Genomic DNA, 14,789 nt, shown 5'->3' on the forward strand with positions numbered 1-14,789 from the left:
CCAGAGTGAGGCTGCTGGCTTCATTTAGGTTTTGCATTTCAGATTCCTGTTTGATATGATGCCAGCAGCAACATTTCAGATGTTCCCAGGCAATACACGGGCTGCGTTTTCCCAGCTAGGTTTTGTGCATGGCAGTACAGCCCCAGATGTTAAAATTACCATGTTTTGGAGTTGCCACTAGGCTGATGAATAGACTTCAAGTCCTTGGAGAATGAAGACTGTCCTATTTCTCTTTGTTTTCCAAGTGCTTCTAGTTTCTTTCAGACCTTAAGGATGCTAAGAGGTGCCCTGCTGGGTGCTTAATGTGGATATCTTCTGGAGCACATGAGCCGTGGACGTGTCACATTCGGGGTGTCTCCTGTGGGAGCCTACACCATGGGTGGATGGGTGGGAACCAATATTTTACCTGGAACCTTCAGCTGGGAGATTGTCTGCTATTTTTAATAGCACCCTTTTTTTCCCCTCAACATGGTTCTTTAACAAGGTCATGTCATTATCAGTTATTTAATATTTCTAAAATTAGAAACCATTTCGCTGCTGTGGCAGCTTGAGCTTTAGGCCAGACGTTCTGAGCCTTCTCACACCGGGGCTATTGACAGTCTTGTGGTGAGCCTTCCTGTTCTTTTTGTAGCCTTTGGTGGTTCAAAATTCAGCCAGGCTAAACTTTCTGCTGCCTTTTGGTTGGAATATTCACTTATTTAAGGAATCGCAATAAGCCACGGGACTCGGCTTAGCGCACTGATGGGCAGTCAGTATCCATGCTAAGTGGTGTTGCTCAACTAGCTCAAGACGGCTCTCTGATCAGTCTAGAGGAAAGGCGGAGCGGAGACAGGGGGTGCACTACACATTCCTTCCAAAGCAGCCCCATCCCACCCCACCGCTGCTTCCTAATAGGGAAGCTCTAAGTTATGCGGATAATTAAGAAGAGGTGAAGTGACAAGAAAGTAGAAGAAAGAGAAGGGAAAATGCACACTATTGTTTAACAAAAACCAATTCATTCCCTGCTGTGTGCCAGTCCCTGTGCTGGTGGCCACGTAGGGTGCGACTTAGTCTTGCCCTCACCGAACTCCTGTTCTATATGCAAAGGGGAGATGGGGAGCAAAAGCTGGAGGCGAACTAAGCCTATCAGGAGGGGTTCTCTTTAGCACTTCCTAGAATATAGAGAATTCTGACTCTCTCATGGGATCTCCACAGTGCCTGGGTACTGTTAGTATCCCCATTTTGCAGAGGCAGAAACTGAGGCTCAGACAGGTTAAGTAAATTGCCCAAGGTTACTTCACTGATAACGGATAGAGTCAGGGCTGGAACCCAGATCTTTTGACTGCAAATCCAGGGACCTTCCACATTCCCATCTGTGTCCAGCTGCCCTCCTCCACCCAAAAGATCCCCAGTGGCATTTTATTACTGATCTCCTGGCAGCCTCTTTTGTCCTTGTGCCACGTCTACAAATGATATTTACTCCTTCCATGGGGCTCCGTGCCTGCAGCAGCGCGGCTCATTAGGCATGTTGGAAATCTCAGCACCTTGTCAAGCACAGCCTTAAAGCAGGGGCTGCACGATGGCTACTGGTCAGCCTGTTTCTGTTCCCCACTGTGGAGGAGTGACTGAACACCTGCAAGGACTTTATGCCCATAAGTCAGTTCCTTGTCAAAGTCATTAACAGGGCGATCTGCAGAGGATGAATTCTTTTCCAAAGAATCTGAATTGGTTGGTCCTTGAGGTGAACATATCTAAAAAAGGAGGGGGAATCCTCTCAGAAAGAAATAATGTTTCAAACTTGTTTTCTTCTGTGGAGAAACAAGGAAAGTTTCACTAGGCCAAAAACGGCTTTAGCACACAAGATAATAAAGGTAAAAAGAAGTGTATAACACCTACAGCATGGGTGAGTTATTTAAACCAAGTTACAGGGAGAAAAAAATATGTGAAAATTTTAGCATCATGCCTAGAACTTAGTAGACACTCAGTAAATAATGGTTTTATGGAGTGAGCAAATAAATGATGTAGCGCCAAGAAACCCTCTCAAACGGAAAACCTTAGTGGCTCATTTTTACTACATCACACCAGAAAACCCCAGCCTCACTGATTTTTTTGCTCCAGTGGAACTGGCCCAGTGTTGACTGTGCATTTGGGACAATTAGAGATTATGGAAGATTTTAGATTCGGTACATGTACCAATTTATGTGCATGAGCTCTAATTACTGTGTGGGACTGTGAAGAAAAGGGATTCAGACTGGGAAGATCAGGGTTAAAGTCCTCATTTTTCCTCTTATTAGCTGTGGGACCTTGGGCCAGTCATTTACCCTCTCTCAGTCTCAGTTCCCTTCTCTGTGAATCAAGATGACATCCACAGAGATCTCCAGTGTTGTTTGCTGTGTATGTATGCCAGTGAGGGTGGAGGTGCCCCACAACCATCAGCTGGGATGCAAGTGTGAGGCATGATTCATATAATTAGTCACCAGTGTCCTTATCAGTACTGAATGAGTAAAATGAGTGACCAGATTTCCGATTCCAGTGTTAATAATCATCATCATGAACATTAATTAATTTGAAGTGGCTCAAGCCTTTGGTGGGGGACAAAGCACCCATTGAAGCTGGAGGAAAACCTCCCTTAGTGTTGTTGGAGGGCCACACCAGCGTGGGTTCTGCTTGCTGTCTGGGGCCTCCTTGTCCTACTGGAATCATCACTGGCTAGCAGCATCTGAGTGAAGGACTCTGATGCTTTTTCCCCACCATGCGTTGTGCTCAGAGGATATGGGACAACGGACTTCACTGAAGCCAAGCCAGGGCTGTGTGCTGGGCTGGTTTGCCAGTGGGAGCAGATTCTCTTCTATAGCCGGCTCCAAAGGGGAGATGACATGGGTGCTTCTGACCCTAACAAAACCGTATTTGTCGAAGGGAAGTCAGAAGGTGAGGAGGGGCTCTCATCCTCCCTTGGGTTTGTCCTGATCACCCTTCTTTCCCAGCAGACGTGGGTTAGGAACTCTGCCCCCAAAGACTTCCACAGGGCAAGATTAGGGAGTAAAGCCAGGGTTCTACCGACACCCCAATCCTGTCTCAGCCATAGGAAACTGGGCATTGGAATGGAATAAGAACGTAAGTGAATATATTCCAAGCTGTCAGCTCCCTCCTGATTTCTTTTTTAAAGGTTAACCTTCAACCCCTGTGCATCTCAAGTTTTCTCTTCCACAGCTTTGTCTTTGCAGCCATTTCAGTAATTTGTGTCTCTGATGGCTCTGCTCCACTTGATCAGACTAACCTGGATAGCGCGGGACCTATTAAGAGAACACACCATTTCCTTGGAGAGTCGCTTATTCCCATGATCACTGATAACAGTCCTCTTCCTGGGCTTGATGCTAATGACTTCTCAGTCGAGACTGGGTGCATTTTCTCCAATTGCTGTTTCTTCTTGAGCTATCACTTGCAGTCTTGTGGAAGCAAGGATGGAATATGCTTCATGAACCTGTTTTTTTTGCTCTGTTGTGATTATTGTCAGCAATGAGGATAAGGCAATATAAGTGAATGGGTGTCGGGTAATCAGGTTTTTGGGTGATTAGACAAAGAAAACATGAAGTGCTCCTATTTTCCTTGTTTGGAATTCAGAATGGATTTATAAACAAACAATGAGAAGGTATCAACAGACTTTACCACTTCACAATTCAAATCTAACTTTGAAAAGGGAGATTTCTCACAAATACAGTAAGAAACATTTTCCAACTTCTTACATGTTTAAAATTGAGTTTATATCCTCCTCATACCCCTGTTTGTTCCTCAATGGAGCCACTGTTTCTGTCATTCCATTTTAAAATTTCAGAGTCTCCTGTAATTCTTCTCATTCCACATATATGATATCTAATTCCATCTGGTCCTTGTAGTTGTTAGTATATGTGTATATACATACATACATATATATATATATACACACATACATATTTTGCCTTATAATATCTACCTACCTAGGTGAAGTCATTGTCTTTCAGTGTGTCCACTGTAAGAGCCTTTCAACCGGCTGTCATGGCCCCAAGCTTTCTGAACTCCATGCAGTCCTGCACCCAACTTTGAGGTCAGTGTTCTGCCAGCAACACTTTGCTCAGATCATTCCTTGCTCCAAGTCATGGACTTCTTATTTCTAGGAAATAAAAGCCACACTTGTCAGTGTGAGACTTAAAGTCATGTGTAACCTTAACCAACGTACTCATCCCTTCCCAAGAGTTTTCTCTTCCATTCCTTTAACGTCCAACCACACTGATTCAGGCATCCCCTAAAATAGCTTTGTACTTTTTGACTCCATATCTATGCTCATGCTCTTCTCTCTTCCTGGGATTTCACTTCTTTATGTGTACTTTTAAATGCTTTTTCTTCAATTAATTCTTAATAATCAATGCAGAGTGATGTATTATAGTCATATGCATATCTATTTGGCTCCCAGTGTATTTACTGATGTAAATATTTAGATTATTTACATCAATAAGTGTATTTACTGAATGAATGACTGTGTAAATAAAGATAGAATCAACATATTGTTTAGACTTTGGATTATATCATACCCTGAAATATATGATAGTGGAATCTTTTGGAAAACAGAACTGGTGTTTCATAGAATGGAGAATTTCAAATCTTTTTAGTCTTATCAAGGCCAGAATTCCCCTGCTATTTCTATCTTAACCCTCTCCTTGTTTTCATTTCCTTGGTCCCTACCTTTTCACTGTCTCATAAATATAGCATGTTATATAGAAATACAAATTGGAAAAGCGTTAGCATATATATATATGTGGCAATTACATCATTTCTCCTTAACTATGCCAAGCAGTCTCCATTATTCAAAGACAGCATGTAAATAGAGACAACTCTTTGCGATACAGTCAAGAGTAAAACCATGCAGTGAGTTCCTCTGGCCAAGGCCATCATTGGAAATAGTCAGCAGTCTCTTTGAGACCTTATCCTTTTAGCTGCTTTTAAACTGACATCCCTCATATTCTAGAAAACTGTCCTCCTCCTGATGTTTTGGAAAAGTCCAGGATCCTACGATACAGCTCCAATTGTCAATGGGACATGTATGGACATTTGTATAAGCGTGTATTGTGTGTGAGAGCATGTCCATTTGTATTTATGGGTTGGTTTTACCTAAAAGTTTCCCAGATCTTTTGAGACAGAAAGTGCAAGTCTCAATTTATTCCTGCTTAAAAGAAAGGCCCAAGTCCAAGGACTCAGAGGTTTGGTTTGGACAAGCACCCAGACATTGGGATGACTATCTGAAGCTCTTTGCGCTGGATCAATTGAGGACAGGGGTTGTTATGATATTTTCACGACTTCTCACTGCCATTCAGGCTAGAAAGGAGCCCCGCCTACACCACAATAATTAAGATTTGGGGAACTGGAAGAACGAACAGGAAAAGTAGACAGAGAAAAAAAGAAAGCTGGTTGCATTTCTTTAAGAACTGCCATTCTTCCATTGCCTCCCAAACTGTGATTATACCGCTAATGGCTGGGTCAGGCTATGACATGCAAATGTTATGAGTTAATAATGGACAACGTTACAATAGATCCATAGATTCACAGAACTGGAGAGCTAAAGGGACTTTGGGGATCTTCTGGTCAAAGCATATTTTTATACTGATTATAAAACTGAGGCTTGGAGAGAGGAAATGGTTTGCCAAGGACTCAGAGAGTAGAACTGGGATTCATTCCAGAGTCCTGACATTTGGTCAACATGGTTATTCTAAGTCATTAGCCATTCAATTCTATTGTAGCATATCCCAATGGATTCAATAGGCTGAGATCAGACTGAGGCTGAATTTTACTCTAATTCTCATTTTTATTTAAACTGACTTTTGTCAATTCATTTGTAGAATGAAGGCTTGAAAGGTGGGATGGATTAGTAAGTATGGGAGCCATCAGCAAGGGGGCAGTAGGACAGTCATGACTAAAAGTCCTTTGCTAGGAAGGAGCATAATTGAGCCTTCTGAACCAGGAGAGGAAATGCTTTCCTTCAAGGTGGATGATGGTTAGCAAAGACTGGAGGAGAAATGCCAGTTTAACCAGAATCCAATTTAGGGAGGCATACGTCACCAGTTAGAGAACCAACCAAACAGGAAATAAAGGAAATGGGCCAGGGTACCAAGAACCTTTAGCCAAGCAAGGGCAAGAAAGTTAGGGAGTCTTGGGAGCAGTACCAAGTAGAATTGCAGGCAGAAGAGCTGGCCAGAGGGCCCCCAAAAGGCAGGTGACTTCTGTGTCTAAACCTGTGGTTACAGCCATATTTTGGGGCTCCTTCCTCCTCTGCGATTTTGGTTTCTAACAGTTTCAGAAGACTCTTGATGGCAGAAATTTTATTAGTGTTAGTGAAACTCAGTTTTCTAATTTACTGATGCAGTATATTTCAAATCTTCCTATTCTGAAAAATCAAATTTATACACAGAATATTCGAGAAGCTTAAGTTCCATCACAGTGGGATCACAGACAGCAGGAGGAGCAAACTTACAACGTCCCCAAACAAGTGCTTTGAACTTCACAAGATGAAGTCTCCTTAATTATAGACTTTGTACAGGAAGGAGATCAAGATTATTTAATTCAGTTCTTTGCTTTTAGGTAAGTGAAACACTTTTTCCTCCCTTCCTGACCCCCTCTTTTTGTTTGTCAATTTGGGGGTGATATCATATATATATTAGATGATGGATTCAGCATCCAAGAAGTCTTAACTCTGAAACTATGGACAGAGACATTAACATCCAAAGACATGAAGCAGTATTAACCCTTGATGAATGATCAAGGTTCTAATATATTGTATGACTTATCTGTGGGAGGACATATTATGAATTAATTAAGCCATGTACAGCTATTTTAGGAAGTGGGCAAAGATTCATGGGAAAGAGGGCACATTTTACTAATTACAGTCTCAAAAGTTTATTTCTAGGCAAAAGTCTCATATAGTTTATGAAAGATGGATTGTAACCCTCAGAAGCCAGCCTGGGTCTATTGAGACCTGCTCATACTGGAATAACTTATTTTTCAAAACTGGTTAACAAGGGAAATGCTGTAGACATAACGTATCTGGATTTTGTTTTTTTCGGATGTGTCTGTACTTCACTAAAGACTATAGAGTCCTACAGATGGCAGAAAAAATAGGCATAATTCCATTCCAAACTTTATGATCTTATGAAGATGATAGTAACAGATTCTACAATTAAAATAGATAATAACCAATCAGTGACCACACTCAGAAAGAACTGATTAAGGGATGGATGGAAATCTAGCCCTCCACATGATGCTTTTTTTGGTAGTTTCCAGTTTAGTACTTCATATTATAACTCTTATTTTGTTACATGGCGATTTGAGATTGGTTTCCAGCATGATGATAGGAATCAGTGTCTGAGATTCCCCCAGTGTGAAACAATGGGAAAAACATCAAAAGAAATGTAATTTTATATGTCAATTTGACTGGGCCACAGGATGCCCAGATATTTGATAAACACATTTCTAGGTGTGTTTGTGGGGGAGCTTCTGGTTGAGATCAACATTGGAATCAATAGAATGAGTATAGCAGATTGCCCTTCTCGATGTGGGTGGGCCTTATCCAATCCATTACAGGCCTGGATAGAACTGGATAGAGTAAAAGGCTTGGCTGTCTTTGAGCTTGAGCACCAGCTTTCTTCTGCCTTCAAACTCAGACTCAGACTGGAACTTACCAGTGGCTCTCCTGGTTCTCAAGCATTTGGACTTGCACTGGAACTATACCAAAAGCTCTCCTGGGTCTATATCCTCAGCCCTCATAATTGAATGAGCTAATTACTTATAATAAATTTCTCTCTCTCATATTCTCTCTCTTTCCCCTCTCCCACTCCAAAAAAAAAAAAGAAAAGGGAGAAGAAACTGACTTTGGTATAAGTCAAGAGAATCAGTGTCTACTGAAACATCAACATTAAACCATTAATCTTAGGTCCAGAACAAGCAAGGCAATATCTTACTTATTACTCTGCTCTGATCAGATTACACCTAGAGCATCATGCTCAGTTTCTGGTAATCCCAAGAAAGTGGAAATCCAGAAGGAAACAACCAAGGTGGATGTGGTATCTCAAATCATGCCAATGATAAAATGGTCCAAAGAACTGAGGATATTTTTTTCAGGAAGAGGATTTCAGAGAAGGATACAACAGCTGTCCTCAAACTCTCAAAATGCAATGAGCAAGAAGAGGAATGATAATCAATCACTGTGACTCCAAGAAGCAGGCACATAGAGTGAGCATTTTAAGGAGAAGGAGTTCAGCCCAATCTAAGAAGCACTTGCTAAACATGGACTAGGTTGAAATGAGAGCATAAGTTTTCATCAAGGAAATGCTTTTTCAATCTATGAAGTTGCTTTTCATAGAGAAAGTGACCATTAACCAAGCAAATATGTGATATGATGGAATACTTACACTATTTAATGGATTTGCCAAAGGACATAATCACTTATAAGCAAACTGTAATTTTGAAGTAGGTCCCTTATGAAAGTTTCTGCATTCATACTTTTTAGTCAGCTTACTTTAAATACTTAGGTCTTTTTGAAAGTAATGTAATGAATTAAAAATACATTTGTTATCTGATTTTCCAGCAATTCAAGCAAATATTTCCTTAATTATCTTGAATGAATCACACTCCTCTGAAAATGTGAATAATGTGTACTAAAGAAATGTTTACAAGTTCATCTTGACTAAAAGTGCTCACTATGTGTTAGGCATGACTTTAAGCATGGATTCATTCATTTACAAGGATTTACTCCCTTAATCTTCATTAGGCAACTATGCGAAGTAGCTGCAATTATTATTCCCCATTTTATAGATGAAGAAACTAAGCCACAGAAAGGTTAAGCAATTTGTCCCAGAACATATTACTAGTAAGAAGCAAAGCTGGGCATCTGGCTACAGAGTCTGCGTTATTACCACATTATTTCTGTTAAACAACTTTCCAATTTTAAAGCCTTCGATTTACAAGTAGAAGTAAACCTGGGAATCCCTGAATGTGGTCATAGACATCCTACCCTACGAGACGCTCAGAAAAAGCATCTAATCTGCCCTGAAAGAGAAACAGTTTCATTGCCTCTGCTCACACTTCTATTGAGATACACAGGCAGGTTGAACATCTTTATAACCTAGTAATAAGTTGATGTTTCATTCCAAGTCATTCCCAAGGGATGTTGCTCTTGCCGCTTGCAACCTGAGCTTTTTAGATGCTTTGATTCTAATAATGCACAGATTAGAATTCATCTGAGCTGCATTCGTCTTATGAAATTTAATTTCATTAGACCTGAACTCAGACCTTAACTCTACCTCCTACTAGGTGTGCAGACTGGGGCAAATGACTGTACCATATGATAGCTTCCTCCTATACTTTGCAGAGTTTTTGTGAAAAAGAAATGAGATATTATGCATAAACTCCCCTGTAAAGACATGACACATAAAATAAGTATTCTAGAAGTGAGAGTACTTTTTTTTTCAATTGATAAATACTATATATGCTACCTAAAATTTTTTGATACTGCTGGTTGAGGGAAAATTTACCCCTTGTAATCTGAGTTTCTGTCTGAAGATAAAGAAGAATCACATTGAGACGGCCTCCAAGTAGTTCCACAGGTTTAAGTAGCTTCCTGTGTGCCTGCAATGGGGAGCTGCATACCAGTGCAATGTGTAATTGGGGATTTTTTTCAGGCTTTGCAAAACATTCCAGGGTATCTTAAATTTCCCCAGCATTGGTATTAACGATACAATTGTGTTTTAGATGTGGCCACCATGTCAAATGCACTGTCCATGAGGTGCCCAGTCTTTACACAAACACATGGAGCCCTTATTATAGTCTTGCCTCAAAGTAATAGGACACAGTGCCTAAGGTCTAGGCAGAAAGCTCTGGAACACTGCATAACAAGGTTACATTACTGAGCACTCTGCAAACACACAAAACAAATAAGGGTGTGGGAAGGGAAGTTCTACCTAACCACAATTCAGGTATTCAAGAAAAGACCTGCACAGGTGAACGGTTTTGTGAGTTGTGGATGGACCTTACATAGACCTTCTTGCTTTTTCAGACTACTTACACACAGATTTTTTTTTTCTCCTCTGGGTAACTGGGTTTGTGATTAATTTTTGTATCTCTTGACCTTTATGAATAAAAGGATATTTTGATTAAACAGTCTACTGATAATTCTTTTTCCTTTTTTTAAGAAACAAATTATAATATTGTCTTAAAGTAATAATATACATGATGCTGCAAATTAGAAAAATGCAGAGAAAAAAGTGAAAATTATTTGCAATCCATTATGCAGAGGTTGCCTCTATTAACGTTTGAAAGGATTGCTCTTCCTTTTTTTTCTATAAACATCTATGATACATGATAGGGTCATACTGCCTTTAAAAAAATAATTTAGTAGCATGTAATGAACATTTTCTTGTGTTGTTAGAAAAGGGAGAATGGGTATAACCACTTTAGAAAAAGATCTGACAGTTACTTATTTAACTACACACATACTTGCCCTATGATTCAGCAGTTCTGTCCTAGGTATAATACTCAAGGAGAAATAAAGCATTTGTTCACAAAATTACTTGTACAAGAATGTTCATCACAGCTTTACTCATAATGGTAAAAAACTGGGAAAGGCTCAAATATCCACCAACAGGTGAATGAATAAACTAGTCAGCAACAAGGAATGAACTATTGATACATGAAACAACATGGACAGATCTCAAAGTATTATGCTAAATGAAAGAAACCAGACTAAAAAAAGCACATATTAGGATTTAATTTACATGAAGTTCTAGAACAAACAGAATTAATCTAGGATGGAAAATACCAGAACAGAGGCTTCCTCTTGGGAGTAAGTTGGGATAAAGGCAGAACTGACTAGGAAAGGATATGAAGGAAATTTCTGGTGCAATGACAGTATTTTATATCTTAGTAAGGGTTTGTGTTACATAGATGTATGCATTTGTCAAAATTCATCAAATGATACACTTAAGATTTATGCATTTCATTGTATATAAATTTTTACATAATAAAAAGCAGAAAACACATACTGAATTTTAAGCACTATTTCTTCATCAGTGAAATGGAATCATATTTGGAAAGCATAATACCTTTATATAGCATTGCTCTTTAAGTGACAACAATCCTTGAGAACACAGACATTTCTTCAAAACGAAAGGTTAATATACTTAATATAAAAAAACAACTCATGCAATTCACTAAAAAGAAACCACTGAAACTTCAATTGAGAAATGGGAAAAACAAACGAATTTAAAATTCATTTTAAATTCTAACAAGAAATATACATATCAAGTAGCCATAAAATTTTCGCCCAACTCATTTCTAAAAAAATAATAATCTCTTTTCATGGAGAACCTAGTAGACTTGCATGCATAATCTCTATACAAATCTCTATACAAATATTTAATACATTTATCAAACATATTCAACTTCACCAGTATTCCAAAAAGGAAAATTAAAATAGTAACTTAAATTTTTTCTTAACACAAATAATGAAGTATAAAATGTGTAATAGTGGTGGGGAAGGTGTTATTGAACAAGCACTCTAAAATATTCCCAGTGGGATATAATTTGTTACAACTTTTTTTGGAAGTGTTTTTGCCATATGGAGTAAAAGTTTGAAAAGAGAATATATTCATTGAGTAAGTAATTTCATTCTGGGATCTTTTCTTGTCAAAAGTGTACAAAAGTGCAACTATAAAAATGATTATTCCAACATTATCTATAATTGCAGAAAACCAGAACAATTTGAACATCTACTATAAAAGGTTGGTAAATGATTTATTGGCATGTACTCACATACTGCAACAATGGAGTCCTGTCCATTTTCTTTAGTAGGATGCCAAATTGTCATCTGAACACTGACCAGAGTACCTGAGAGGTACAAAGAGAGAGGAACTTTTCTTTATCTTGTTCTGCCCAGGAGAACAGGGAAACAGTCAGAACTTGATTTATACATTGTCTTCTAAGCTTCTGTGGATTTCTGAGGCATAGGAATGCCAGTATCTCTGCGCACTAAATGAATCTCAGGACCTCAGAGAAGATGCCTGAGCTACGTGTGTATGAGGAAAGCAGGTGTGTTATTGCAAATGCTATTAGGATCCCCCTCCCTGTGCTCTAAAAGCTCCTTGTACATGTCCTATCAGCCCACCTATCACTGTATTGTACTACCTGCTTATTTGCTTTCTCCACTAATTCTTTGAGGAAAGCAACAATATCTGATTCATCTTGGTACCCCAGAGTAACTGTTCAATGTATTAAATTGAAAGGTTGTATAAAATAGTGGCTAGGCTCTATATTCAGACTGCCTGGGTTTTAATCTTGGCTTTCCCATTTCTTAGTTGTCTGACATTGGATGACACACTTATCTGTACCTCAGTTTCCTTATTTGGAAAATGGGATTATAAAAGTAATCAAACATATGGAGTTTTAGTATTAAGTGAGTGAATACATGGAAAGCTCCCAGAACAATGGCTAGGAGATAGTAAGTCCTCAATAAATGTTGGCTGTCATTATAATTCAGATAGCCATAGCAATTATTGTTTTTATAGAAAAATTGGTCTACTGAGAGAGACATAGCCATACTTGCCAGTGAGTTCTAATCACTAGATAATCAGTGAGTTTGCCTTGGGGACCCAGAAACACATTTTACTCACTTGGAGTTCATCCCAAGTCCTTGCCACTATGTCTGGTAAATGGTAGCTGCTCATTAAGTGTTTAATGAGTAGATAAAATAAAACCTATGGATCAGATGCAGACAAAAAAAAAGGAAAAATCTGTGGCTGCTATAACACAAATAAATGCTTCATTTTTTTGTGTTTTGATGACTATGAGTGTCTCTGGCTAGAAATTGGATGTATACACATCTTTGGGGGAGGCCATATGGCTCCATAGGATGAGGTGAGGGAATGGACTCAAGCAATTTGCCTCAAATCTGGGCTCTGCCCCTTAGTAGCTGTGCGACCTCATACAAATTACCGAAGTTCTGTGGTCTTCCATGTTCTCTTTCATAAGGTAATGTTGATAATCCCCATCTCCTGGAGTTGTAGTTTTGTGTTGTGTGTGCAGTCTTTATGTCAAATATTCATTAATTGATTAGCTTATTCCTCAGGACAAGAGCAAAGTCCACCCCCTGCAGAAACCTGGGAACTATGCACAGAACTTTATGGACCAGAGGAGGACACTTGTGCTGAAGCCTGGCTGTAGACCAAAGAATTAAACATGATGAGGTATATAGAGCACTTTCTAGAGTGTATTGTACTAATTATTTCTATTTCACACTACTTTGTGTGGGTTTCCAGGCTCAGGGGTGAGACTCCTAGAATCTATTTTTCTGTGTGGTTAAAGAGTAGTGGAAGTGGGTGTTCGTGAAGCTCTCGGAGGCAACATGTAGCCACGAACATGGACATCGTTCAAATCAGATCAGTTTTGAACATTAACATGGAAGAAAATGGTTTCATATGGACGTACTGGAAACTATGCCCTAACTTTTGTTAAGTTGATCCAAACAGCCTATCCTATTAGTCTTCTGGAATCCTCTGTGTGATGTATCATAGAAGAGACTGTATTTTTTTTTTCTTTAATTCAATCAAAGGAATTTTGTTGGGTTGACCTTTAGTAGACTGTGACACCAAAGCATTGTCTGAAGGTAATATACAAGATACAAATGGGGTTTTTGTCTTTTGGCTTAGGAGGTAAAGACATTATTTATTTATTTATTTATTTATGTATTTATTTATTTATTATTTATTTTTATTTTGGTATCATTAATCTACAATTACAGAAAGAACATTATGTTTACTAGGTTCCCCCCTTCACTAAGTACCCCCCCACATACCCCTTCACAGTCACTGTCCATCTGCATAGTAAGATGCTGTAAAATCACTACTTGTCTTCTCTGTGTTGCACAGCCCTCCCTGTGCTCCCCACGCACTACACATGCTAATTGTAAGGCCCTCTTTCTTTTTCTCTGCCCTTATCCCTCCCTTCCCACCCATCCTCCCCAGTCCCTTTCACTTTGGTAACTGTTAGTCCATTCTTGGGTTCTGTGATTCTGCTGCTGTTATGTTCCTTCAGTTTTCCTTTTTTCTTATACTCCAAATATAAGTGAAATCATTTGGTACTTGTCTTTTCCCGCCTGGCTTATTTCACTGAGCATAATACCCTCTAGCTCCATCCATGTTGTTGTGAATGGTAGGATCTGTGTTTTTCTTATGGCTGCGTAATATTCCATTGTGTATATGTACCACATCTTCTTTATCCATTCATCTACTGATGGACATTTAGGTTGCTTCCATATCTTGGCTATTGTAAACAGTGCAGTGATAAACATAGGGGTGCATCTGTCTTTCTCAAACTGGAGTGCTGCATTCTTAGGGTAAATTCCTAGAAGTGGAATTTCTGGGTCAAATGGTATTTCTATTTTGAGCATTCTGAGGAACCTCCATACTGCTTTCCACAATGGTTGAACTAGTTTACATTCCCACCAGCAGTGTAGGAGGGTTCCCCTTTCTCCACAACCTCGCCAACATTTGTTGTCGTTTGTCTTTTCGATGATGGCGATCCTTACTGGTGTGAGGTGATATATATCATTGTGGTTTTAATTTGCATTTCTCTGATGATTAGAGATGTGGAGCATCTTTTCATGTGCCTGTTGGCCATCTGAATTTCTTCTTTAGAGAACTGTCTATTCAGCTCCTCTGCCCATTTTTTAATTGGATTATTTGCTTTTTGTTTGTTGAGGCATGTGAGCTCTTTATATATTTTGGATGTCAATCCTT

The 14,789-nt window shown here is 39.2% G+C and overlaps 1 long non-coding RNA gene across 1 annotated transcript in view; it reads right to left on the reverse strand.

Annotated features, from left to right (window-relative positions):
• LOC140844969 (uncharacterized) overlaps positions 1-14,789 on the reverse strand; it is a 65,082-nt gene that overhangs the window by 35,181 nt on the left and 15,112 nt on the right. Inside the window, exon 3 of the long non-coding RNA XR_012123558.1 lies at positions 11,809-11,883. This is a non-coding gene — a long non-coding RNA (uncharacterized lncRNA). The remainder of the gene's footprint in view (positions 1-11,808; positions 11,884-14,789) is intronic.

Source organism: Manis javanica, chromosome 2, assembly GCF_040802235.1.
Source record: "Manis javanica isolate MJ-LG chromosome 2, MJ_LKY, whole genome shotgun sequence".
In the NCBI taxonomy this organism is placed as follows: Eukaryota; Metazoa; Chordata; class Mammalia; order Pholidota; family Manidae; genus Manis; species Manis javanica.